Source organism: Physeter macrocephalus, chromosome 11, assembly GCF_002837175.3.
Source record: "Physeter macrocephalus isolate SW-GA chromosome 11, ASM283717v5, whole genome shotgun sequence".
In the NCBI taxonomy this organism is placed as follows: Eukaryota; Metazoa; Chordata; class Mammalia; order Artiodactyla; family Physeteridae; genus Physeter; species Physeter macrocephalus.
In genome coordinates this window covers 152,420,877-152,448,382 of record NC_041224.1, presented here as the reverse complement: position 1 = coordinate 152,448,382, position 27,506 = coordinate 152,420,877, and the positions used below count along the sequence as shown (strand labels likewise).

General features: G+C 41.9%; 1 protein-coding gene across 3 annotated transcripts in view; it reads right to left on the bottom strand.

Moving 5' to 3' along the window:
* Window positions 1-23,805, bottom strand: part of RGS6 (regulator of G protein signaling 6) — a 598,625-nt gene extending 574,820 nt beyond the window's left edge. For all 3 annotated transcript variants that reach the window (XM_055088571.1, XM_028496111.2, XM_055088572.1), the window contains exon 1: window positions 23,737-23,805. The gene's annotated coding sequence lies outside the window, so the exon portion shown is untranslated. The remainder of the gene's footprint in view (window positions 1-23,736) is intronic.
* Between the last annotated feature and the right edge of the window lie 3,701 nt (window positions 23,806-27,506).

Genomic DNA, 27,506 nt, shown 5'->3' with positions numbered 1-27,506 from the left:
TGAGAGAGTGGCATGGACACATATACACTACCAAACGTAAAATAGATAGCTAGTGGGAAACAGCCACATGGCACAGGGAGATCAGCTAGGTGCTTTGTGACCATGTAGAGGGGTGGGATAGGGAGGGTGGGAGAGAGGGAGACGCAACAGGGAAGAGATATGGGGACATATGTGTATGTGTAACTGATTCACTTTATTATAAAGCAGAAACTAACACACCATTGTAAAGCAATTATACTCCAATAAAGATTTTTAAAAAAACAAACAAAGTAATAAAATACTGATACACACTACAACATAGATCAACCTTGAAAACACTATACTAAGTAAAAGAAACCAGACACAAAAGGTCACTGGTAAGGACTGAATATTTATGTTCCCTTAAAATTTATATGTTGAAATCCTAAGCCCGAATCTGATGGTATTAGGAGGTAGAGCCTTTGGGATTTGATTAGATCATGAGGGCAGAGCCCTCATGACTGGGATTTGTGTCCTTATAAAAGAGATCCCAGAGAGCTCCCTTCTACCATGTGAGGACACAGTGAGAAGAAAGCCATCTATGAACGAGGAAGTGGGTTCTCACCACACACCAAATCTGCTTAAGCCTTGATCTTGGACTTCCCAGTCTCTAGAATGGTGACAAATAAATTTCTGTTGTTTATAAGCCACTCAGTCTATGGTATTCTATTATAACAGCCTGAGTGGACTAAGACAGTCCTATATTGTACAATTCCATTTACATGAAATATCTAGACTAGGGAAATCTATAGAGACAGAGAGCAGATTCATAGTTACCAGCAGCTGAGGGTGGGGGGGAGGAGGGAATAGAATGGCTGCTTAATGGATATGGGGTCTCCTTTAAGGATGCTGAAAACATTTTTGAACTAGATAGATAGAGGCGATGTCTGCAGAACACTGTGAATGTACTAAATGCCGCTGAAATGTATGCTTAAGTTATGTGAATTTCATCTCAATTAATAGGAATGAATTTTTCTAATTTGACCTTTTTTTTAACAGCCTGAAAAGACAGCAGTGAGACAATGACAGCATATGGAATTTTTGAGTTAAAGAAGCAAGTTCAGTTCTTGGTATGGTGCACTGTTTGCTGGGTGACCTCGAACAAGTTAAATAACTTGTTGGGTTCCCTTTGTTACCTTCCTTTTAAAGTGAACATGTTGAATGCCTGCTATATGCCCAGAACCATGCCAAGTCACCTTCCCCTACATTGCTCTCATCAGTAAAATGTGAATTCCACTGAGTACTCACAGGTAAGGGTCAAATAAATCGAGTGTAAAGTATTATATAAAGCCATTAAAGTCCTATACAAATGTTATCACTAATCTAAGAGCCTGCCTGGGTTATTTGCACAAAATTCAGAGGCTTTTCATCAAAGAAACCTCTATAAATACCATACTTGACAGAAAAGGCCATTTCAATTTAAAATAAAAACTCAGGAAACATTTTATTATAAACTAAGTTGGCACCAAAGGTCATCCTGTAAAAACAAATTTCGGCGGAAGATGGGGAAGAGACAGGAATTTATAATTTAAGCTAAGAATTTAATTGCCCCAAGTATCCCATTTGAATAATGTTGCTTGTTTTCTTCATCATTTATGAATCAGGGTGCATTTTAAAAGTTAGATTACAAGCAGAAATAAAGAGCGTCATTCTATTATCTCTACCCACTGTAATATCAGTATTTCTATGACTATTGTACTACATGAAAACACTCATTATTATTCTAATCAGTAGCTTTTCAAGTTAAATGAACAACACACTGTTTCATTTTTAAACAACTACTTATTTACCTACTCTTTTGCCTGAACACAGAATATGACACAGCATGAAAAACAAAAACAGTCCATTTATGTATCTCATTTATCTGTGTAACAGAGTCATCTTGTGTTTCTATTGCTTGATTTTAAAACAAACACTTTCACTTTAATGAGCATATTATCTTCCACCCAGAAAACTGTGCAATGATAGCAAGTTTGGAAATGAAACAATCGTGAAACAATCGTGTCAGCCCTCCTTTCGCCTTTCCCTGGCCACCCCTCCACCCCCAAGAGCAACATTCCTGTGTGTTAAATCAGGCTGGTGTCCCAGGCTCTGGACTTTAGACTGCTCAGTGAATGTACATAGCCTCTATGTTTGGAATTTTAGTGAGTCTAATATGTAGTAGAAAAGCTTCTATTTTTGGTTCCTCTATCAACTCTTTTTGAAATTCAGACAAGTCATTTAACTTTTCTGTGTCTAGAAAGAAGCATTTCTAAAATAGTGATGCAACCACTTTCTAGTCTACATGTCAACAGATGTTAGAGAGTACTAGATGTGAAACCTACACAGGTAAAGATGTTCTAATTAAATCAATGACTATAGAGCTGGGTTCCTAAAATTAAAGAACTAGATTTTCATTCACTACAACATAGTATAAATATTTATTTTTAAATGAAGTACAATAAAAATGAAGTAGGAGTATTTTAAATTTAGTGGTGGAGAAAAACAAAACCTTCTTTAGGTTACTTAGATATACATGTATATACATACAGTAAATAATATAGGGACTTTTAATATTTGAGAATGTTTTTCTGAAAACACAACTGTATTTCAATAGAAAGAAAACACGTTAGTAATAATAGTTTTCTCTAGTCGCTTTCAACTAACAGAAGAGGAAAACTGCAAATGTGTTACAACCACGCATTTCACAATCTCCAAGACATGACAGCTTAGTGGCGACAAGCTGGCCTCTCTAATCAGACAGATCTATGTCTCTATGTCTCAATCCAGGCTCCACTCACTAGCTGTGTGGTCTGGGGCAAGTTACTTCACGTCTCTGTGCCTTTGTTTCCTTATCTGTCACAAACCGCAGTCCCAGCATAGTTGAAAACCCTCTGAACTGAGAAGCCTGGATCCCCCACCTGATCTGCAACTAACTAACTATTGGAACCAGGTCAAGCCACAGCCCCAGTGGACATTAGCTATACATCCTTAGTATTCCAGCTCCGTCCCAGAACCTCAGAATTTCAAATTTCTAACTTTTCTTCAGAGACTCACCAGAATGTTCCATGCCACCTCTCTTCCATCATCACTGCTTATATGCTAGCTCTTCTCCTCTAATCATGACGAGGTTCATGCTGAACTTCTCAAAGAATCACCAAACTGCTAAGCTAGAGCATCCCCTCCCAGACTCAGCATCCCTCCCCATGGAGCAATTCCTGTAATACTACCACCCACCACTAGGTGCCGTGGGACTCAACGTTTAATCTTGGAGCAAACGCTGAGAATCCAATTGCACAAAGCTCCGTGCTTTGTGCGGGAGATATAAAGATAAATCAGACACAGATCGTCTCTCCTTAAAATGTTCAGTGTCCAGGAGGGGTGACACATGTCCAAAAATAAAGGACACTGTAATATGTGGGTGCTCAGTTATGACAGCACAGAGCAGGAAGAGGAGGCAACTACGATCAAAGCAGAAGGATGAACAGGAGTCTGGGGGAGGCAGAAGAGGCCCTTCCAGCCTGGGTCCCAACACAGGTATGAACATCTGAAGCCCCAGAAGTGGTAGACACCCGGGAGGAAAAAAACATGACGATGATCTGATCTCAAGGAGATTAAGTGGAAGACAGTCAAATGAGGAGAGTGAAATAACAGGGATTTGCACCTAGCTGAATTCATATGACTTTGCTCACTTGTTTATCAGGGACCTCCGCTGCTAGAGAGCCAGTTCTGCCTGGGCAGAGTCTTTGTCGGTGGGGTTTACCCCTCTATTCCTGGCACTTAGAAGGTACTCAAACTTATTTATTTATTTATTTATTTATTTATTTTTGGCTGCATTGGGTCTTTGTTGCTGCGTGCGGGCTTTCTCTAGTTGTGGCGAGCGGGGGCTACTCTTCGCTGTCGTGCGCGGGCTTCTCATTGCGGTGGCTTCTCTTGTTGCAGAGCATGGGCTGTAGGCGCATGGGCTTCAGTAGTTGTGGCGCACGGGCTCGGTAGCTGTGGCTCGCGGGCTTAGCTGCACCATAGCATGTGGTATCTTTCCGGACCAGGGCTTGAACCAGTGTCTCCTGCATTGGCAGGCAGATTCTTAATATTTTTAATGAATGACAGAACTGATAAGATTTCACTAAGATGCAGTGTACTCCGTCTAGAACACTCATCTGGTTAACAAGCCATTAAAACTGCTCAGCAAAGAAGGCTCTTTATCAGCAAAGACCTAGGGATGGAATCACACATGAAGATTTCCCCCAGGGTTTATTGACATGGACCAGCCCTGAACTCGGGAATCCACTTTTGGAATCCATGAGCAATTTAGATCAGAAGGAATATGTGGGAGGGTGGAAAGTATAGTGAGGAGGGACCCTGTGAATAACAGAACAATTGAGCATCTATGACTCAAACTCTGATTAGTAAATCTTCTGAAAGTCAGGACTGCAATTCACTCCAAACTTACATTGCATTTGTAGCTTCAGTTACAACAAATGCCAGCTGTTTTCCTTTGTAATGCCAGCCCCTTAGCAAGCAAAGCCTAGGGTCCAGCAGATAATGATGCTGAGCAGGGCAGGTAGGAAGGACCTTGATGATGTGGAAAAGGGAGGGGCTTTGAAATCAGACCAGGAATCGCATCTCAGCTCTGGCCACACCAAGGCTGCTGTGTGGCCTTTGGCAATTGATTCCTCCACCCTCAACTTCCAGCTCTTCACCTGGAAGCAGAGAACCCTCTACTTTGCAAGGTTGCTTTTGAAGAGAGAATAAAACAAGTCACACGAATTTCCTTGGCACTGAATGAATTGTTGCAACTGACCAGCAGTCTTATTTTTGGCCAGTGTTTGGCCAAGTGAAACTGCCAGGCCACTGACATCAGAAGCATTGGAGAAAGGCTTCCTCCTCCTCAGGTATTCTGACTCAGTGCATCTGAGATGGAGCCATTAGCAGTTTCACAAGCTTCTCGGGTGATCCTGATACACAACTAAGCAGCAGACCACTACAATTACACTACAACGCCACTAAAACCAGCATCACACGCAGCAAGAAGCCCTATACATCATGCTCGCCACTTCTAGCATCCAGCCCTTGAAACCCTATTCAGGGAAATACCTTTCAGGAGAGGCAACCAAACCCTGCTTGTAATATAGTCTGAATATTTATGCTGCCACATAAGAATTTCTGTTGGTGCTATTTCCTCCTCTCCGTGTTATATCCAATTCACATTGTTTGCCTCAGCCCATTAAAACCCAGTGGATTTTTTTTCTGACATCAGCAACGTTAAGTACTTCAGAAAAAAAAAAAAATTTACAAGATGTGTGCTAGCTCAGTAGTACAAGCTTGTTTATACAGCTCTAATCTGACTGAGTGGGCAGGAACCTCAAGAGGGAAGAAAGAAGAGCAATAGCTCTAAAGAACAAATAACTCTTTCTATTACTGCAGAGTCTGCCAACTTGACGTCTCCTATATACTCAAAGTTCAGATGCTCCATGACAGCTCAAGTGTCTGTTTCAAGTAATGCACCAAAGATCTGAAAACAAGGCACTAGAGCTCAGCCCCTAGGGGCCAATGCTGCTGGCAATGCCAGGCACCCAGAATTTTACTAGACTGTAATCGCTTGATCATTTTAGGACTTCAGTTAGAACTCAGGGGTTCCCAAAAGCTGGTCCAAGGACCTGAACCAGACTAGGAGCCTCAGAATCACTGGAGAGGGGGGCAGATTATAAAGATACATGTTCTTGGTTCCCATGCTCCAGAAATTCTGATCCAGTAGGCCTAGGATGGTCCGTGGAGATTTATAAATGAAACGTTCCCCAGGTGATTTGGAAGAACAGTCAGGTTTGGGAACTAGTGACCTAGATTCCATGGAGCCTGCCTTCTCTTTGCCTGATGCCTTCATCCCGCCCCATGCCACCGACGGTCTGGGCAGCCATGCTGAGGTGGGGCTCCTTTAACTTCCCTTGAATTTGGCCAGAAACTCACTGTGATGGATAAAGCCAGGGTCCGGAGGTCAAAGAACTGGCTCTCAGTCCCGGCCATGCCACTTAAGAGCTGTGTGACCATGAACAGCGTATTGCTATGCTTGTTTAGCCTCTCGGAGCCTCGGTTTCCCCATCCATAAAATGGAACAAATACTCATCACCTGTACCAGTGGTTCTCCGCCTTGCCTGCTCATTAGAATCACCCAGACGATGACAGAAACCCTAACGGGTGGATGTTATCACTCCCACGCTACAGATGAGAAAACTGAAGCTTGAGAACATAGGTCACTTGCCCAACGTATCAATAAAACAGCTTGTCAGCCAAGAATCTAGAATTCAAATCCAGGACTGACTGCAATACCCACAGAGTTTCCAGTAGGGCAGCTTGGTGTCCAGTGAAATCACTGATACACAGTATTTAAAACAAAATTTTGTAAATATACAAATTTCAGTATATACTTCAATACACAGTATTTAGCACCTATAGACTAATTACAGCATACTCAGTAGCAGGTACTTCTGGTACATAGTACAACTGGTACACAGTAGGTTCTCAACTAATTAATGGGTCTTTCCTTCTTCTTGCTAGTGTATCAGTGAAGCTGACATCCCCATACCAATCCTACCTGAAGACATATGAAGAAAATACAATCTTCCCTAAGTTGCTTGGCTGCCTGACAGCCTAAACAAATGAATCCACCAAAGCTACTTGTAAAGACAATTATTTTTTCAATCCTTCTGCTAAACAAAAGTCCTAAAAAAAAACTCAGCTGGGAGGGAGAAGTGGGAAGTTCTTCACGTAACAGGATGTGCTTGGCGGTGTGATGTGCCTCACGGTCCTGTTACTGCAGTCGCTGCTGCTGCTGAAGTTCAGGTCCACCAGGAACCCTCTCTTACCGGGGGCTCTGAACTCCACACGGCTCTGGACACGCGGAGCCCGCCAGCTCCTCACGGATTCCTTCCGCCTTCGGAATTCTCCTGTAAACAGCATGCCCGCTATGTCCTTCCGCCTCCTCTCTGAACTCCGACCTTCTGTGGCCTTCTTGGAACCCTGGCTTCCCCCAAAGACATCCCCTCCCTGAAACCTAGCTGTCTTCACCCCACCTATCTCAAGACCAAGAAGCAAAGCAAGCATCCTCCTGGTTCTCCACTGCTGCTTCAAATGATTTCCCTCCCGTCTTCCTACACAAAGCCCTGCCCTCATGACATTCAGACCATCTGGCCATGCCACTGTCTACCCATTCTCACTGCTATTTCCTACCTCTCTCCTGTTAAGCCTTTTCATTTCCTAAAGATTCCAGCTCCGAGGTCTCAGAGGTTTTCTCCATCCCTTGGTCAACCTCAGTGACTTTAACATTAGAGCCAAAGCTGGCTGGTTTCTCCACCCTTTTCTTTCCTCATCTAAACCCTTTTCCTTCATGCCTCCTCCTCAGCTACCATCTTGCATAGCCACATGCTGAACCTTGTCATCGCTGGTGACTGTACCACCTCCAATCCCAACACAGGCTGAGAAGGTACACTCTGTCCACTGCCCCTCTTTCCAGATCGCTTATTGAACATTCTCTACAAATATTCAATCCATTTCAACCACACCTTTGGTACTATTCATTACTGCTCCTCACTCTGCCTTCACTTTCTTCTCCCCCTGCCTCCATCATTATAATCACTCATCATCGGGCTTCCCTGGTGGCGCAGTGGTTGAGAGTCCGCCTGCCGATGCGGGGGACACGGGTTCGTGCCCCGGTCCGGGAAGATACCACGTGCCGCGGAGCGGCTGGGCCCGTGAGCCATGGCCGCTGAGCCTGCGCGTCCGGAGCCTGTGCTCCGCAACGGGAGAGGCCACAACAGTGAGAGGCCCGCGTACCGCAAAAAGAAAAAAAAAAAAAAATCACTCATCATCAGTCCTTTGCAAATATCCTCAACTTCCTCACCTCCCCCTTTCTGTGTCATATTTCCTGAGAAAATTCCAACACCAAGGGAACCCGACTCTCGGCCATATGATATTATCCAAGCTCACATCCGAGCAGGTGAATGCTTTGGGGTGGGGAGGAAATCACTCACACCAAGCTGACAAGCTGCATTTTAAATTCATGAGTGCAAACTTTAAATGAGTTAGCCATAAATAAATGAATAAATAAATAAGTAACTTAGGTAGTTCGTCAACACTGCCCACCAAACCTAAAAGGTTTTCCCGTCAAGCTTGCTCTCTCCCCTTCTGAGTTGGCTATCTCATAACTTCTCCTTGTTCGAGCTTCACACACGGTCTCAGTTGATGGGCTCACTTCAAAATCTGTTGAAGAAATGGAAGCCAGCAGAAGGCAAGTCTCTCATCTTGAGACACCCTCACCTAAACCACCATGTTCTTGGTCTTCCTTCCACTGCAGTAGGGGAAGTGCTGCTGCATTTACAGAAGGGAAGTCGCTCCACTTTTGCCCTTAATTGGAAGGTGATAGAACATTGTTCCTCATCTACACCCTCCCACCACACCGACAGGCTCTGGTATAATAACAGTGGATTACAGGTCAGAGACCTCCAAGACACTGTCTCTGAAGAGCACATAGGGAAACCTTAATTTAAGAGAGAAGGCAAAAACAAGAACACCAGGGGAATTTGAAGCTTCTCGCACTTACAACTACAACAAACACTGAGCACAGCCCAACTCCTGGCCAAATTAAATAAAACCTCAGGTGAAAGGCCTGGTTACTTCAGTTCCTATTACCTGATACATTGTGTTTGGCTTTCAGCAAAAAATCATGAGCCATGCTAACAGGCAAGGAAAAAACACAATCTGAAGAGACAAGCAGTCATGAAAACCAGGTATGACACAGATGTTGAAATTACCAGACATGAAATTTAAAATAACTATGATTAAATATGTTAAAGGTTCTAATGGAAAAATAGATGGTAATGAAAGCAGAGATAGAAACTTTAAAAAAAAAAAAAACGCCTTAAAAAGGAAATGCTAAAAGTCAAAAAAAACACTGTAACAAATGAAGAATGCCTTCAATGGACTCATTGGTGGACTCTAAATGGCCACGGAAAAATTCAGTGAGCTTGAGGTCAATAGAAACTTCCCAAACTGAAAAAAAGGGAGAAAAAAAATTTTAATGGAACAGAACATCCAAAGACTATGGTACATATCAAAAGGCATTGTGTAATTGGAGTACCAGAAGGAAAAGAAAGAGAAAGAAGAAGAAGAAATATTTGTAGGAATAATGACTGAGAATTTTCCAAAGTTAATGACATACACCAAAACACAGATCCAGAAAGATCAGAGACCACCAATCAGTATACATTAAAACAGAACAAAACAGATCACTACACCTAGACATATTGTATTCAAAGTGCAGAAAATCAAAGAGAAAATCTTGAAAGAAACCAGAAGAAAAACCTTAACTATGTAAAAACAAGGATAAGAATTACAGGGGGCTTCTCACCAGAAATCATACAAACGAGAGTACAGTCAAATACTTAAAATACTGGGTTTTTTTAAACATCTTTATTGGAGTATAACTGCTTTACAATGGTGTGTTAGTTTCTAAATACTTAAAATGTTGAACGAAAAAAAACACCAACCTGGAATTCTACATCTAGTGAAATGATCCTTCGAAAGTGAAGGAAAACTAAATTTTCTCACATCGATACTGAGTGAGTTCATCACTAACTGACTTGCCTGCAAGAAATGCTAGGAGTTCTTCAGGCAGAGGAAAATCATATAGGTCAGAAACTTAGATCTACCAAATGAAACAGCAAATGTCAGGGAAGAAATAAAGGGAAATAAAATCTTTTATTTTCTTATTCTAAATTGATCTAAGAGAAAGGAATAAGACTCTTTTGAACAGTGTTCATGGGACAGAAAAAAAATATTTTTTAAAAGATTAGCATATCAATGCCTAACACAGAGCTCTAAAATAGCCCTTGACAATCAGCTAGTTCAAGGGTTGGCAAAGTAGGGCCCTTGGGACAAACCTAGCCTGCCGCCTGTTTTTCTTTTAAATGGTTTTTTATTGTGGTAAAAGTCACATAATATAAAACATACTATTTTGACCATATTTAACTGTACAGTTCAGTGGCACTAAGTACATTCCCGTTGCTGTGCAACTCTCACCATCATCCATCTCCCGAATTTTTCACCTTCCTAAAGTGAAACTCTGTCCCCATCCCCATTAAACACTAACTCCCCATTCCCCCTCCCCGCCCCGACCCCCGTGTCTGCTTTTGTGTGGTCTGTTAGCTAAGAATGATTTTTACCTTTTCAGATGGCTGAAAAAAGTTAAAAGAAGAATAATATTTTATGACACATGAAAACTGTATACAAATAGAAGTTCTGTGCCCATAAACAAAGTTCTATAAACGCCCATCTGTTTCCTTATTGCCTTGGCTGCTTTTGTACTACAAGGGCAGAGCTGAGTAGCTGCAGCAGAGACCATGCGGCCCACAAAGCTCAAAGCACTTACTCTTTGATCCTTTACACAAAATTTTTTCTGTTCCCTGAACACGCCCAATCACTTAATCTTTCAGAAGCTGAAACCAAGGCCTGGGAGATAGAGTTACACTAGCATGTCATCTTCCTGGTCAGTAACAAAGCGGCATGAAAATGCAGGTCTTCAGATCCCAAGTGCCTGTCCTCTCACATTAGAGGACTTATATAAGTATGGCTTCTAAGATCACAGTGTCTAATACTACTGACTAATAGTGACTAATATTACTGACTCTGGGGACTGCAGAATTAACATTTTATTATTCTCTTATTTCACATGAAAGGTGGCATGACTGCTACAGGAGAAATAGGAGGGATAGGGAAGCTTTGCCAGTTTCTATGCACAAGAATGGGTTGACTAAGAGATGAAGAGGATGGCATGTTCCCAGGGGACCAAGATGAAAAGTACCAAGTACCAAGTACCAAAGTACCAAGATGAAAAGTACTTGGATTGGCTTTTTTTTAAGTTTTCTTCCTTGGGATTTTGTTTTTTGTTTTTTTTTTGTTTTTTTCTTTCTTCTTCTTTTAATTGTAAGAACAGGTAAAAATCAGTATCTTTAAAACTGGGCACTTAAATATGGGGTCCAGCTCTTTTATGACTCACAGTAGTAGGTTTTTCCCCTTCTGGAGATAGCAACACTTGACAAAAGAAAGATCTATTCATAAAGCTCACCAGGCAGGAGCAATATAGGTCAAAGAAATAACAACTGAATAGGTTCCTGAGGGTATGATTTTACTCATATTATGTAGATAGAAGACAAAAATAGTTCAGCTTAGAATGTACCATATCCAACCCCTGAGAACAACTAGAAAAGTTGGATAAAATTTTAAAAGAAGTGCTCCCAAGGCAATGAGGACACATGGAGAAAAGGGAAGTGCAGAGAACAGACATTCCATGAAACATTGCTTTAAGGTATCTTCTCAAATCCAACATCCACCCATGAAAATACTCTGAGCAAATTTTGAATGTAAGGGAACTTGCTTAATTTGATAAGGGGTATTTTAAAAACACATACAGTGACTTTGGAAGCTTTCCCACTGAGATTAGGAATGAGACAATGACACCCACTATGACCACTTCTATTCACCATTATATAAGAGGTCTCAGCCAATGTAACAGGCAAGAAAAAGAAATAAAAGGCACAATGACTGCAAAGGAAAAAGTAAAAACTTTTTTTTTGCAGGTAATTTGATTGTGTACATGGAAAAGCCATAATAATCTACCTATCAGACCTGTTAGGATTAACAGGTGAATTTAGCAAAGTCACTGGATACAAGGTCAATATATAAAACCCAATTGCATTTCTATATACCCACAACAAACAATCAGAAAATGATGTTTTTAAAAGATACCATTTATAATAGCATCATATACCTTCAAAAACTGGGAATACATCTAAAGAAAAATGTGTGATGCATTTACAACATAGAGAGATACAAAACACTGACAGAAATGAAAGCACTAAATAAATGAAGGGATTACCATATTAATACATTGAAACAGTCAACAGTCTAAAGACATTAATTTACTCCCAATTTGTGTTAGGGATTTAATGCAATCAAAATCCCATCAAAAGACGATTTTAAAATTTATATAGTAATGCAAATGGCTAAGAATAACCAAACTATTCTTAAAATAACAACAAAGCTGGAGGAGACATACTACTGGATATCAAGATTTATTATTAAGCCATATTAGTTAAGACAGTGTGATATCATATAAGAATAGACAAATAGAACAATGGAAGGGGCTAGAAAGCAGAGAGAGATCCACGATCCACGTATAAATGATCACCTGATTTATAACAAAGATGGCATTTCAGAGCAGTGGAAAAGAAGAGACTTTTCAATATGTAGTGCTGGGTTAACTGGATATACTTATGGAAAGCAAAGTAGATCTTTTTCTTATGCCATAGATTTTTTGCCTAAAGATAAAAGACAAAACAACAGGGCTTCTATAAATTAAAGTGGGAAAATAGCTTCATGACCCTTAGGGTAGGCAAAACTTTCATAAGCAGGCACAGAAAACAATAACCATAAAGGAAGAAATTGACAAATTGGATTATTAAAAGTAAGATCTCCTATTCATCAAAAGAGAGTCAAGTGGAAAGCCACAAAATAGGAAAAGACACTTCAAATACAAATATCTGGTAAAAACATTTGTATTCAGAATTTGTTTTTCAAAAAAACTCCAAATCAATAGGATAGATAATCCAACAGAAAAATAGGCAATAAACTTGAAGAGGGACCACAAAAGATTAAGTAAAAGCAACAAAAAATGACTAACAAGGCACAATAATCATTAGTCACCAGAGCAAACTGAAACCACAATGAGGCACCACCATCCACCCACCATAATGGCTAAAATTCAAACGTTTGACAATCCCAAGTGTTGACAAGTAAGTGGAGAAACTGAAACACTCATAAACTGATGATAAGAGTATAAACTGGTACAACCACTTAGGAAATCTCTTTGTAAGGCCCTCCTAAAGTTGAACATTATGTCCCCATGTCCCAGAAATCCAGTCTTAGGTGCATACCAAACAGAAATGCAGTCATACATGCACCAAAAAACACACTAAAAAAAATTATAGCCGTATTATTCACAGTAGCCCTAAACTGGAAATGTCCCAAATGCCCATCAACAGTAGATGAATAAACCGTTTGTGAAATGTTACAGAGTGGGCTGCTATACAGCAGTAAAAATAAACTATGGCTACATACCACATCATGAATAAATCTCTCAAACAGTACTGTGCATAAGAAGCCACAAAAAAAGAGAGTATATACATATATGTGTAATTCCATATATATTTCACATATTTCAAAAATGAGAGTGCTATGGTGTTAGAAATCTGGTTAGTGGTCACCGCTGGGGAAAGGGGGGTATGTAGTACCACTGGGAGGGTGCATGCAGTAGTTTCTGGGGGAATGGTAATAAATATTCTCTCACTTAACCTAGGAGTGACGATATGGATGTATTTACTCTTTGAAAATTCATTGAGCAATGATTTGTGTACTTTTCTGGAAAGAGTGCAAATATTCTGGGAAAAGGATATAGGACAGAGCATCTTTGATTCTCATGGTGGCACTTGAGCCATCTCAGGTACAGCCATGAAAAAGTGATGTAATTGCAGAGATACAGTTGCAGGGATGGTGGAGGAGCCAGAGGTTGTATCTGTCACCACTATATACATACACACTTATCCCAATGTTTGTGTGTAGGCATAGACCAGGAGCAATAATCATTGAACAAGAGAGCTGGTATAGAAGTGAAACAAGATTAGAAACACACAACTGAAGGAATGCTTCACATTATCCAAAAGCTTTATTTTGGGTATTGAAAGTCTTCCAACTCTTATAAAATATCTCAGAACTTCCAAAGAGTAGTTGAAATACTCTGCACTTGTTCTTAATAACTTTCTACTCCCCAGCAAATAAAATCCAAAGTCTTCCAGCCAGTTTAGAAGATTGAGGCAGTTACTGTATCTTTTTGCCCAGTGTATGTGTATGTGTGTGTGTGTGTGTATACATATATATGTGTGTATATACATATACACACATATATATGTGTGTATATACATATATATACAAACGTGTATATATATGTATATATATTTGCTGTTAAATTTACTTCTTCTGATACAGAAAGATGGGCTTGTAAACTGTCCTCAGCAGAGTATGCCATATCACTGGGCACACTGATTGGACCAAGACAGACATGTGACTCTAACCAGGACCACTCAGGGTCCTTCCTTGAGACTGAGATAAGAATACTGGAAGAAAGAAGGCCCCTTCCCTGTGAGGGATTAGGCTGAAAGGATATGAGGGGAGGGAGATTAATGACCATCTTCTTTTTTTATAGTGTCACAGAAGAAGGATATCAAGATGATGAGGTGTAAGAAGTGCTGATGATATCATTTAAGTCCCTGGATCCAGCCATGCCTGAATTTCCAGATATATTAGTCACATAAATTCCTTTTTGCTTGAATTGGTTTGAATTTTGTTTTAGTGCAGTTGTTTTGTTTTTTGTCTACATCCAAGAGAGCTCTGAGTCACCATTAACATCATCACCTTTATCATATATATGTGGCATTTAATCTCTTCAATGGACTGGCCCCAATTTGCATTTCTAGTCTTATCAATCACTATTCATCTTCATATAACCAACAACATGACCAATCTCAACCACAGGAAACATTCCGCAACTAAGAATTACCAATAAGTACAGTTCAACTTAAAACAACCTACTTCCAAATACACTTTTGATAGCCAACTGGTCATTCCTGTTAAGGATAATTAGAAAATATAAGGAACTGGGGATTAGAAATGGATTTTTTTTAAGTGGGGGAGTATGGCAGATGGCAGGCTGAAGAAGTGGTTTTTGCAGAGAAGCTTTTGAAAGCTAAAGGAAGCCAAAGAAATGAAAACCTAGAATTAACAGCATATGCTTTGGCATGAAGTGAAATACCCTATGCGTTGGGGTGAGACATCTGAGAACTTCCTAACCGGTCATGCCAAGCAAGTTAAATAAAGTGTATCCCAAGATGTATCCACTTTAACCTTAAGCCATAGGAAGATCTGGGAGTCAGTGGTCAACCTCTCAGTCTGAAAGTCTAAAAGGCATTGAACATTTGGACAGAGATCCTGACATAGTGGGGAAAAATGCCCATTTGCATGGGAATTGTTCATTGACTATAATAAAGCAAAACCAGTTACAAGCATTTCACTGCAGGGGAGCAATCTCCTGAATAATAGTAAGAAGTAACTAGAAATTCATTGTGACACACCCTCTATTATCAACATAAGGTGAGGAAAATGTCACTCAATCTACTTTGTTTTCTCATTTTACTTTCAGTAAACATAAATTTAGATTTCCCTATCCCTGTTTCCCCTTAAGTTCTAAGTTCTTCAACATGGACTTCCCTGCCGGAAAGGTCTCTGAGGACCTGACTCTCAGTAGAGAGGTATTAAAAATCCTTTGCACACTTTGTCACTTCTGTCCTTTTACTTACACTGAAATGCCTCAAGCACACTTTGACCATCTCTGTCCCCTGCCCCATTTCTGCAGACCCCCAACTCTGCAGGTCCTCCAACATCCAATTCATCCATTCAACCTCTTCAATGAAATCTCCCAGTGGGATGTAATCCCTCCCCCATTCCACGAATGCATGCCTGTCTTACCACATTCGGTTTCTCCATCTTTTTCCCCTCAACAGAATTTTAAACTTCTTGAAAACAGAAGCCATATCTGATTAATCATCATCTAGAAAAGGGCCTTCAGTAGTGGGACCACTGTCATCACAAACAAGCAGGACAAGGAGCAGAGAAGAACAGCAGAGACCTTAGACTAACTGTCACCTGGGGTAGGCACACCCCCTCCCCTTCCCCCATCCTCCCCCACCCCCAAACTAAGAGTGACTAAACTTCAGATTTCCAGGAATACTCTCTCTTACAGGAATGCCTGCAGAGCAATCACAGTTTCTCAGCCCTATTCTGCACCTGGGGAGAGCACAGATCAATAGCATTAAGATGCTTTGTCTAATGTCACAAACCCCTGGCTACAGGCAGGAACCAGCAGCCAAGTCCCTAAACTACCTGCCATTCTGAAAGTTAAAAGTGCCTTCCCCTTAAAAAAAAAAAACTCAAATATAATCAATAAATGTATTCTTTGTGAATGCATCCTTTCTGTTCTGACCAGCTGCTGAATCAGTCTTTGTTTTAGGATGTATGGTCAGCAAAATAATATAACAGCAGCTTACTGCTTGGTTTGGAATCTAAACACTGTAGCACTTACATAGTGGCTCCAGGGAAAAATACACAGTAAACTGTTTTTAAAGTTGTTGTCTTTCTTCTACAGAGGTCACAAGAAGAAAAAACACAGCCAGCTCAAACAAGCGTTTTGTTTGGATTGGGCATTGTAGATCCCTATAATATTTTTCTAATTGGAATTAGTTGCTAATGACTAAAATGGATTAAAAATGGATGACAACAGCTTTCTGAGCAGCACACACCCTTTGTTTTAACGCAGACCTTACCTGCCCCTAATGCTTCCCAACCCTGAGGTCCAGCACCAGATGCCATTCATCATCACACATGGGTGGCTGTTTGGCTTTTAGAAAAAAAGATAGTGTTATTTGGTACCCATGTCTCTTTCAAAAATGGGGCAGAGAGCCCCATGTTTCAAGAAACTGGGGATAAATACATTTCTTTCTGGGAGTAAAAACTTCCTACATGTTTTACACACAAACAAAGCATGGTTTTGATGAAAAAATACAACTTAAGTTACCACTGTGAAAGAAACCTCACTCCAATAAAGATGTTAAAAAAAAAAGAAAAAGAAACCTCACTTGTTTCACTCATCTGCTTTACCTAACTGGCTCTGTGTTTGAGTTTGCAACCCATTTTCTAAGGCTTTACCCTTCCTTCATTCATTCCACAAACAGCTCTCAAGCAATTACTATGAATCAGAAACTGACAGATGTTGAAGCTACAAGAGGGAATAAAACAGAGTCCCTGCTCTCAGGGAGTGTACATGTTAGCGCACAGAGACAGACAAAATATAAATAAAAACATATAGTGCGGGATTCCCTCGTGGCGCAGCGGTTGCGCGTCCGCCTGTCGATGCAGGGGAACCGGGTTCGCGCCCCGGTCCGGGAAGATCCCACATGCCGCGGAGCGGCTGGGCCCGTGAGCCATGGCCGCTGAGCCTGCGCGTCCGGAGCCTGTGCTCCGCAACGGGCGAGGCCAGAGCAGAGGGAGGCCCGCATACCACAAAAAAAAAAAAAAAAAAAAACATATAGTGCAATGTCATGGTGATAAAGCTCTGAAGAAAACTGGAGCAGATAAGGGAATACAGAGCACTGTGTTGAGGCAGGAGTTAATTGTTTTAGCTACGCTGGTCTGGGATGACTCTGATGATGAAGCTTTTACATAAGTTTTTACTCTGAAAGCAAACAATAATTGGTTTAATTATTATTATTATTAACACCTATTATCTGAAAAGATTGCTGTTATCCCCTCTCTTCACCTATGAAATTTCTGCCTATTTCCCAAAGCCTCTCTTCCAGGTCTGATTATACAGTGTTCTCTCTCTGAACTGGACTGTACTTACTGTCTTCATGACCTATTTGCTACCCAATCTGACTTATAAAATTCCATGCATTATTTTCCTAAACTGTCACTTAACATCCTTTATTGTTTATTTTCTGTTTATTTCTATTTCTCTCCAAAACAACTGAAATGATCTCAGGGGAAGGGTTTCTGTTCATCCCTGGCCTTGTGATATATCAGAGAGACTTGGGATCTTAGGGTCAGATAAGATCTGGATTTAAATCTTGGTTTTAATAACTCAATAACTACCTGACCTAGGGCAAGTGGCTGAACCTCTTCTTCAGCTTGTTTCTTCATCTGTAAAATGCGAGTGATACCACCTAATTCTTGTTAAAGTCTTTGCTCTACAAAAGGCTTTTCATGTGCTACTTCTTATAAGATCAGTCCACTGCTGTATGACAGATCCGTAGCTCTGTAGGCTGGGCAACTTTTGGCTTAGAAAACCAATTTCTCGCAAGCATTTACTATGTGTGTTGCCTCATGGTGGGGGCAGGATAAAATTATGGTTTAAAAAAAAAAAAAACAGACCACAGCCTAGTGGGAGAGACAAACATTGATGTATAATTACAAACTAGGACGAGGACCTCACTATATCATGGATCTCAGGTGGATCTAGCCAGGCAGAATCAAGCAAACAAAAAGGATGGGGGTTATAACCATTTGTACCTTGCATATTCACCTGTAACTGCCCATGCGCCTGCACCCAGACCAGTCCATGCACCCACATCTGGTCCAGTCCGCACATCTGCACCAGTATTTGTCCATCCTTCCTTCCATTTTCACCCACCCATAGCTGTCACTCTGCAAGTCAGTAACTCAGCAAATATTTACCAAACCCCTACCATGTGCCAAGCACTGTAAGAGATACCAAGGAAATAGAGGAAAATAGCACAGGGCCTTGTCCGGGTGTGGGTCACAGTCTGGCACGAGAGATATCACTGTAGCCGCAGCCCCTATTTTTCACTTCTCTTCCTGCTGGTGACTAATGGCCTTTAGGCTCATGGAAATAGATCTCTGGCTGCCACAAAAGATCATCCTCCCTCCACCCTTTCCACTTCCGGTGTTTGGGCCACTTGCTTTCTTACATCCAGTGTCAGAACTACGGAGTAAGATTCTCCCAGGAACTTAGGAGTTCCTCAAATGCTAGGCTGACAGAGCAAGTCCTCAGGAATAGAAAAAAGTTGGAAACGATTGCCCTGAAATGCTTAGTATTTCCCAACAGACTCCCGCTGGAGGAGGTCACAGAGAGGATGTGGCTTCCAGTTGACCTGCAAGTTGAATCGCGGCACTCCTCACCCCTCCCCCGTGCTTGGAACGTACGTTCTGCCCCCACCATCCCCGTGGGGAGCATGTGCAAGGATGCAGCCTTGAGAGAGAGAGAGAGTAAGGTGTTGTTGAGACCATCTGGACTGAGGACTTGACGAACCCAGTTAAAGCCTCAAAGTAGAAACACAGGCCTGAAAAACATAAATTTTTAAGGTTCTGGCAGGTGGGTACAGAGATCTACCCCTCTGGCCCTGTGGAAGACAGGCCTCTTATGTAAGTTTCCTTGCTTATTACATCTTTCACCTACCAATCTGGAGGTCTCCCTCTTTCTTCCTTCTCCTTGCCTTCCATGTGTGGAAACCCGTTTCAGATTTCATACAGGGAACCACCAGGGTTGTAACTCATTATCAAAATTCTTAGAAAACAGGAAGTATGGTGTAACAGGGCCCATCTTCTCCAGCTACTGGGCCTCCTCTGCCCTTCTCCTCACAGCCACACATACTCAAGGGGTATATTTTTTATTTTTATTTTACAGACGAGGACATTGAGGTTCAGAAACACAATGAACAGGGTTTAAAATGCCTGTCGTGCTACTTGAAGAGCTATGGATGGTAGTTCTGTGGGAGCTCGGGGCTGGCCTGGATTGAATGCAATACAGGCGCCTGGGGACCTCCGAGGGCTGCCACCACCCACCCATCCGCGTTCATACAGGACACTCTCATCTCAGGAGCCTCTGGTGAACGTGTGCTTTCCCCTGTGCAAGAAAATAGCCTCTAGGGTAGGGCAGACAGCAGTGGACAAGGGAGCCCTACACCATGCCAAAACTTGAAGGTGGCTTTTTCCTTTGATGGTTTTACCAAAGTATTTCGAAAAGCCCAGACAGCTGTCTCCACCACAGCTCATTTGAATAGCCTCACTCACAGGAGCATCTACTCTGTTCATATTCAAATATTTACACATTTTTCAGTTTCCATCTGTAAAAATGGGTGTCCTCTGCACCCTATGTTTCTAACACCAAAGTGGAAGGAAGGGATTCATTCTCTAGCCACAAAGTAGCCACACAAGGAAGACCAACAAGTTCTGACCGTGGTGTTTCAGCCAGCTGGAACCTCCCAGCTAGCAAATGCACTCACTCAGTGCCCTCTTCTCTTGTTTCCTGGGTCATAAGATGCGGTCCTCCCTCCGAGACTGGTCAGGATGGCACTGTTCTGCCTTTTTTGGGGGATGGGGGTGGAGTCTGGGCCACTGCTTGCTTTATGGGCTGCCTTGGTAGTTGGGATAATTAATAGTGAATTTCCTCCCCCTTACTGGAATGTGCATGTAGTAGAAAAAGAATTGCCTCTTACAGGTCTCACGGAGGCAGCTGTGAAGCATTGGAGAAGCTTCCTGGTTTGTAACATGTCAAGCAGGTACTCTGAGTTGTTACTTAATGTAACTCACTTGGTTTAATGTGCACTTTAACTGCCTACTTGTGAGCAGTTTTGCTGTCCCTACAGTTGGAAGAACTGGGTTTCATGACTGATTATTATTCTTATTACAGATTTAATGGTTCCAAATTATGGATGATGATCTCTTTTATCCTGACCACTTCGGAAAGTTATTTTCCCCATGGAGAAAACTGATAGCAGTTTGACCAATGTTTACTGGGCACTTACTGGCAGGTACATTGCTAGGCATGGTCCAGAGGGATGCAAAGAAAAGTGCAACAGTGTTTCTGCCCCCAAGGAACTTACCATCTAGTTCTCAGGGTGGTCCCCAGACCAGCAGAATCAGCGGGACCATCATGCTAGAAATATAAATGCTCAGGCCCCGCTCCAGACCAACTGAGTCCAAAACTCTGGGGGTAACCCCCAACCATCTGTGTTTGAGAAAACCTGCTTCAAACAAAGATCATCCTCATCAAAGGTCAAAACGACAAGTATGTGGTTAGCTTATTGAGCTAAACAAACCTAAAAGTGTCATTTGTCCTTTGAGGAAACAGGCCCAGAGCCCAAAAGGCACGTGAAGAGTTGGTGGAGAAACTGAAACCAGAACTCAGGTCTCCCACCACCATCCCCAGCCCTGCATGGCCAAGGTACTTTCTGTTTCTTTTCTGATGCTTTAAATCCTAAATCTTACGGGGAGCCAAGGTTTGCCAATCCAAAGTGCAAACACTGGCTTTCAAAGACAACAGAGAAACTAGTCTCTTTGAAAATAAAGACCACTAACAAAAATTAAAACCTGATCTATCAAAGCCATCCAGCAAACTAGCAGTAATTTCCCAAACCTTTAACACACATCCAAGTTTCATTTACAATTTGAAAACTGCAGGGGGTGGGGGCAGGATAGGGAGAAGGGTAAAAATACAAGGAATAATGTGATCAGAATATAGTCTAGAAAAATATATAGTATGCAGAAATGTCAACAGTGGTTCACCTTCTATGGGAGAATTACATACGATCTTCCATTTTTTCCTTTGTATTTTCCTGAATTTTTCCCAATGGTTATTTATTACTTTGGTATCAAGAAAAAAGTAAAACCACTTTTTTGAAATGTTACATCCATATCATGCAACATAAAGGTTTATTTTGTAATTCTATTTCTTTCCATACAGCAGGATAGTGTGTGTGTAGTAATTATTTATATCATGCCATATGTTACAATGAAGATGAAATTCGGTAAATATATTCCATCCAGCTGGCAGTGAAAATGAAGAGGTTTAATGCTTTCCTAGGTTCAAAGCACTATGAATTAAGACAAGCTAACTGTGAAGCTAAAGGAAAAATTAATCCCAGTATTGAGATCTCTGAGAGCATCTCTTTTGAAAAACATTGATGTGACACATAGCTCCTTACTCATATCTCCCTGATGTTTAACCCCTGGCACAATACAGAAGGTTTGGCAATTCCTGGCAAAGTCTTAGGAGTTCAGGGGATAAAATGCATGGGAGAATATCAGAGAAATAAGAAAGAGAATGATCCTATTTTTATATAAAAGTCTGTTCCTGTGGACAGTAAAACATCCACAATTACTGACAAATTTCATTGTCCGAAATATCCTTTAAAATTTTTTTCTTTCTCAAGAAATGTTTGCTCATTTAAAAAAATATCTATATTGGCCATCTCATTCCACAAATCATAAATAAATAAATAAATAAGGACTGTCTCATTTAAAGAGATCTTTCTGCCACAAAAGCATTGTTGCAATGCTTCACTTGATAAGATAAATTTGTGGCTGGACGAAAACCTAGCATTGTTTTACTGAAACTCTCAGCAATATAAATTCAGTGCGTGTTAATTAAAGTTTCTTAAAGGAGACAGGGAAGTAAAGTTAAGAACAAATGTAATTACTATGGAAAAGAAAACGCCAGTGGGTACCTACTTCAGAAAAATACCTCACAGAAGCTGACATTTCTAGAATTTCCAGACACTTTAAGAAAAGAACAAATTATTTGGGGTAAAAAAATGTATATAGTAATACACCAACATTTATAGTACATAAGCTCACCAGATCTACACAACAGTTTAGCTTTGTAATATCAGAGAACGCAGAAAGAATTTACAAATTTACCATCTTGGTTTTCACTGTTCAGCATGTGAGCGTTTGCTTACAAAGGTAAATCTCTGAAGAGTCTCCAATTTCCCTCAGTCCTCTACTTGCTTTCTCTCACAGGGCAGTCCCACCCATTACAAAAATAACAAATTAATAAAAAAGAAGGAGAAAGAATATAATGACTATACCATTCACAGAAAGTTTCTCACCAAGCCCCCAGTGCCCACTCCATATAATTACCTATCTACCTGTGAAAATTGATCCATAAAAGTCTTACCTATTAAGCCAAATCTGACAGTTTCCTTTCAGTTTAACACTTTTTGACAACACACACAAACCTGTGGCTCAGACTCTAACTCCATCCGGACACTTATAAGCCCATTTCTTATTCTTCCATCTCTCACGAGCCCCCTCTGCTAAGAAAAAGGGTCCAACCCTTTTGGGACCCTAGGAAAGTAGGTCCCAGTTTACCTACTACTGCCTACTTTTGCAGTTTTACTTTGGGACTGCTAAAAGGTATTGATCAGAAACTACCTTCAGATCCAGCTGCTAAGCATTGATAAATACTGAGGGAACAATTCCAAGCCAAGAACAAGACCCAAAATATCTTAAGTTTGTAGCGTGGAAGTGCCACTCGTCTCAACAAGAGAGAAAGAAACAACGTTCCTACTCCATCAAAATTAAAAATAATAAGATTCAGCAGCTTCCGTTCTGAACAAAATTAAATTTTCTGGGTCACTTTCCTTTCCTGTCTCACTGGGCCACTTCTTACGCAGCCTGACAGTAACGGTAAACACGGTCCTTCACACAACCCTTTCAGTTGTCATCCTCACGCAGCAAATACCCACCCGTCCCTTTCCTGCCGCAGTCCCCAAACAGCAGACCTCACCACCCACCCCTGGCCTCCACACCTCGCCTCTCGCTTGCTTTTCTTCCAAACCACAAATGGGCGAGCTTATTCAGAGAAAAAGTTAATGAACATCTGCTTTTGAGGTAAAGCTGCCCTACCTGTGATCACGGAATCAGAAGATTGGAAGTACCTAAAAGCACATACCCTCTGCCAGCTCGCCCCAGCCGGCCGGTGAGCGCCTCACACCCAGAAACCCAGGAACATGATTTATATGCAGACCTGCACCCGTCCCACACAACTCCACACGCCAGCTTGCCTAACCACTTATGTAAGCTCGTGCCTCTACAGTCCCAAACTGCACACACACACACACACACCCCGACACCTGTCACGTATCTGCAATGGACAAGCATCTACACCCAGGAAATGAAATGAAATCAACACACATGAACTGGAAGGGTGAAGGGCATACCGTTTTAAAACATCTTTTCCCCCATTTGTTTCTTGCCCATTTCTGTAACAACTACAATTACCTTAGCAACCAAAGAATTGCCTTGACTCCCCCTCCGGTTTCTGAATTTCTCCTAACGCCAAGCTTGCGCCAGGTTCATGGTAAAGCTAGAGGAGCCCAGGGATCAAGGGGCCGGCAGCTTCTTGGGGGCGGAGGGGACGCCTGGGTCAGTCTCCGCGCGGCTCTCCAACGTCTCGCCTGGCCTTCCCGAGTTTCCGCCGTGGCGAGCGCGGGGTCTCAGCGAGCGGACAGCGAAGCCCGAGGCCGGCGCGGAGGCGCTGTGGGTCGCATGGTGTCAAGGGCGCAGGTCGCTCGGGTGTCTCCAGCGCGCTGGGGGCTGGCCCCGCTCTCCGCGCTCCTGGGCGCTCCCAGCTCGCCCGCCTCTGTCACCCCAGGCCGGCGGGGTCCGCAGAGCTCGGTCCGCCCCCTCGGCGCCCGTCCGCCTGCTCCCGCAGCTTAGGGAACCCGGCGCCCGGGCGGAGCTCTCGCCGCCGAGCAGGGCCGAGCGCAGGAGCTGCCCCAAGTCGCGAAGGCGCTCAGCTCCGCCGCTCGGGAGCTGCCGCAGCGGCGCCCGCTGTCGGGTGTCGAGCGACGCTGCAGCCGGCGCCGCGCGCACCTGGGCTCCCGCACCTGGGCCCCAACAGGCGCGGGACAGGGCGGGGCGGCGGCCCGGGCGGGGCCGAGGCACCCGAGCGCGTCCTAAGGGCGCCGCTGCCCGGCTCACCTGTTCCCAGCGTCGCGGAAGGTGCAGATGAAGATTTGCCCGAGGAAGGGGGAAAAAAAAACTAGAAATTCCTGACACTTGAGCTCCGGCGAGAAAACTGGCAGAGCGGCTCAGCGGGGCGGAGGCTCCTTCCGTCAATTCCGAGAGCTGGCTGCGACTGGAAACTTTGGTGGCGTCAGGGTTGTCTTGGGGATTCCTGGTCCGGAGTGGATTGCCCGGTAGTTCTTGAATCCCTCGCTGACGTGTAGCTGGCGCCCTCTAAATTAAAACGGGCCACCGCTATCCTCAGGGATAGTGTTACTTACCTCGTCATTTTTATTGTTTCAACATTTACACCACATGCTGTATTTGGAGTGTTTTATGAGCCTTCTTATCGAGTACACCACAAAAGAACTTTCAAGAAAATTTAACTCTGCAAATAATCTTGGAGAAGAAGAAAAAAAGTAGGAGACAGAAAATGAGAAAGGGTAACTTGAATTGACGGCCTTCTTTAATGTGGGAGCTTTGAAATTTGATGCTTAGTTAAGGATTCAGGAAGCTGCAGGTGGAAATAGAACAAGATTGTTGGTGCTGGACGGTAACCGTGGGATTGATGTGCAATACCGATGTTATCAACATCAAGGATAAATTCAAGATTTTTTTTTTTAAAGAAGATGTTGGGGGTAGGAGTTTATTAATTAATTTATTTATTTTTTCTGTGTTGGGTCTTCGTTTTCTGTGCGAGGGCTTTCTCTAGTTGTGGCAAGCGGGGGCCACTCTTTATCGCGGTGCGCGGGCCTCTCACTATCGCGGCCTCTCTTGTTGCGGAGCACCGGCTCCAGACGCGCAGGCTCAGTAGTTGTGGCTCGTGGGCCTAGTTGCTCTGCGGCATGTGGGATCTTCCCAGACCAGGGCTCGAACCCGTGTCCCCTGCACTGGCAGGCAGATTCTTAACCACTGCGTCGTGGGCCTAGTTGCTCTGCGGCATGTGGGATCCTCCCAGACCAGGGCTCGAACCCGTGTCCCCTGCATTAGCAGGCAGATTCTCAACCACTGCGCCACCAGAGAAACCCAAGATTTATTCTTATATTGTATTGTGTCACCATGAAAATAAATATCTAGTTTCCATTAAGGATGGATAACCTGGACTCCCTTCATCCATGTGGGTCCAGAGGTGGAAATCTAAGGTCTCCTTCCCAGCATACATCTCCTTTCCCGCCATTCTACATTGATTAATGGATGTATTCATTCTTTCATCCAATAAACAATAATTAGCACATACCTGTGTTATACCCTCTGCTAAGCACTAGAAATGGATGGCAGAACAGTCTCTGCCATCCAGGCCCCCGGCCTAACAGTGCACAAGATATGTGTATTACCATGGGCTAAGTCCTTGAGAACTAGAGAAAAACATGCAACCGAAAGAAACCACACCCAACCTAGTGAGTAAAATATAATTTCAATAAATTCCCCAGTTATTTCATTTATTAAAGTTGAAATGTAAAGCCTTTCCTTCCCCAGGTTTAGCATTTGGCTTAAGTGTGGCTGAGAAGCTGGCTGTGGCTCCACCCTTAGAGCATAGGCTGCTTACTGAGAGATAGGGGGTGACGGGGGTCTCTTCCTCTGTGGGGAGCTCTGAATTTCTGACACCAGCAGCTTCTTGAGGGTCAGGCATGAGGGAACAACCATGTGGAAGTATGAGCAAAGGGATCCAGGTGCATCTGAAGAAAGGCCTTTCTGTGGACTTCCCTTAATACAGTAGCATCAAAAATAATGAAATAATTAGGAATAAATTTAACCAAGGAGGTGAAAGATCTGTATACTGACAATTACAAGATATTGAAGAAAGAAATTGAAGATGACATAAATAAATGGAAAAATATCCTGAGTTCATGGATTGGATAAGTTGATATTGTTAAAATATTTGTACTCCCCAAAGCCATTTATAGATTTAATGCAATCCCTTTCAAAATTCCACTGGCATTTTTCACAGAAATAGAAACAAAATCCTAAAATGTATATTGACTCACAAAAGACCCTGAATAGCCAAAGCAGTCTGGAGCAAGAAGCACAAAGCTGGAGATGTCACAACACCTGATTTCAAATTATATTGCAAAGCTATAGTAATCAAGACAGTATAATACCATTGTAAAAACTGAAAAACAGACCAATGGAACAGAATAAAGAGCCCAGAAATAAACCCATGCATATACAGTCAACTAATATTTGACAAGGGAGCCAAGAATACTCAGTAAGGAAAGGATAGTCCCTTCAATAAATGGTGTTTATTGAAAACTGGATATTCAGAAGCAAAAGAATGAAATTGAACCCCTATCTTACTCACAAAAATTAACTCCAGATAGATTGAAGACTTAAATGTAAGACCCCAAACTGTAAAACTACTAGAAGAAAACATAAGGAAAATCTCTTTGACGTTGGTCTTGGCAACAATTTTTTAATCTGATGCCAAAAGCACAAGCAGCAAAAGCAAAAATAAATAGGTGAGACTACATCAAACTAAAAAGCTTCTACACAGCAAAAGAAACCATCAGCAAAATGAAAAACCAACCTACAGAATGAGAGAAAATATTTTCAAACCAGCTATCTGATAAAAAGTTAATATTCAAAATATATAAGAACTCATACAACTCAATAGCAAAAAAAACTGATTAAAAAAAAAGACAAAGGACTTGAATATAATTTCTTATATATGTATGGAAAATATCTGATTTTTCATAAAATGTTTGATTACACATATGTACATATGTGTCACACAATACACATACTATATACATACTACACATATTTTAATAATGATATATAATTTTTATTTATATTATTTATATATTTATATTATAAATATAATTTATATATAATGATAAAAATAACTAACTTAATAGGGACAGACCACACTTTTTCCTGGCATGGCCAAGAGATTGGTTTACATACTGGGAAACTGAGCAAACAAGTAAATGTATCAAGGATATTGAGAGGCAGGTTTCTCACTGTTGGAGGAGGGAATTACAGATATAAAAAGGGGAAAGATTAGAATAAACTCAGTGAAGTGACTTGAAAATAGAGGTGATAGT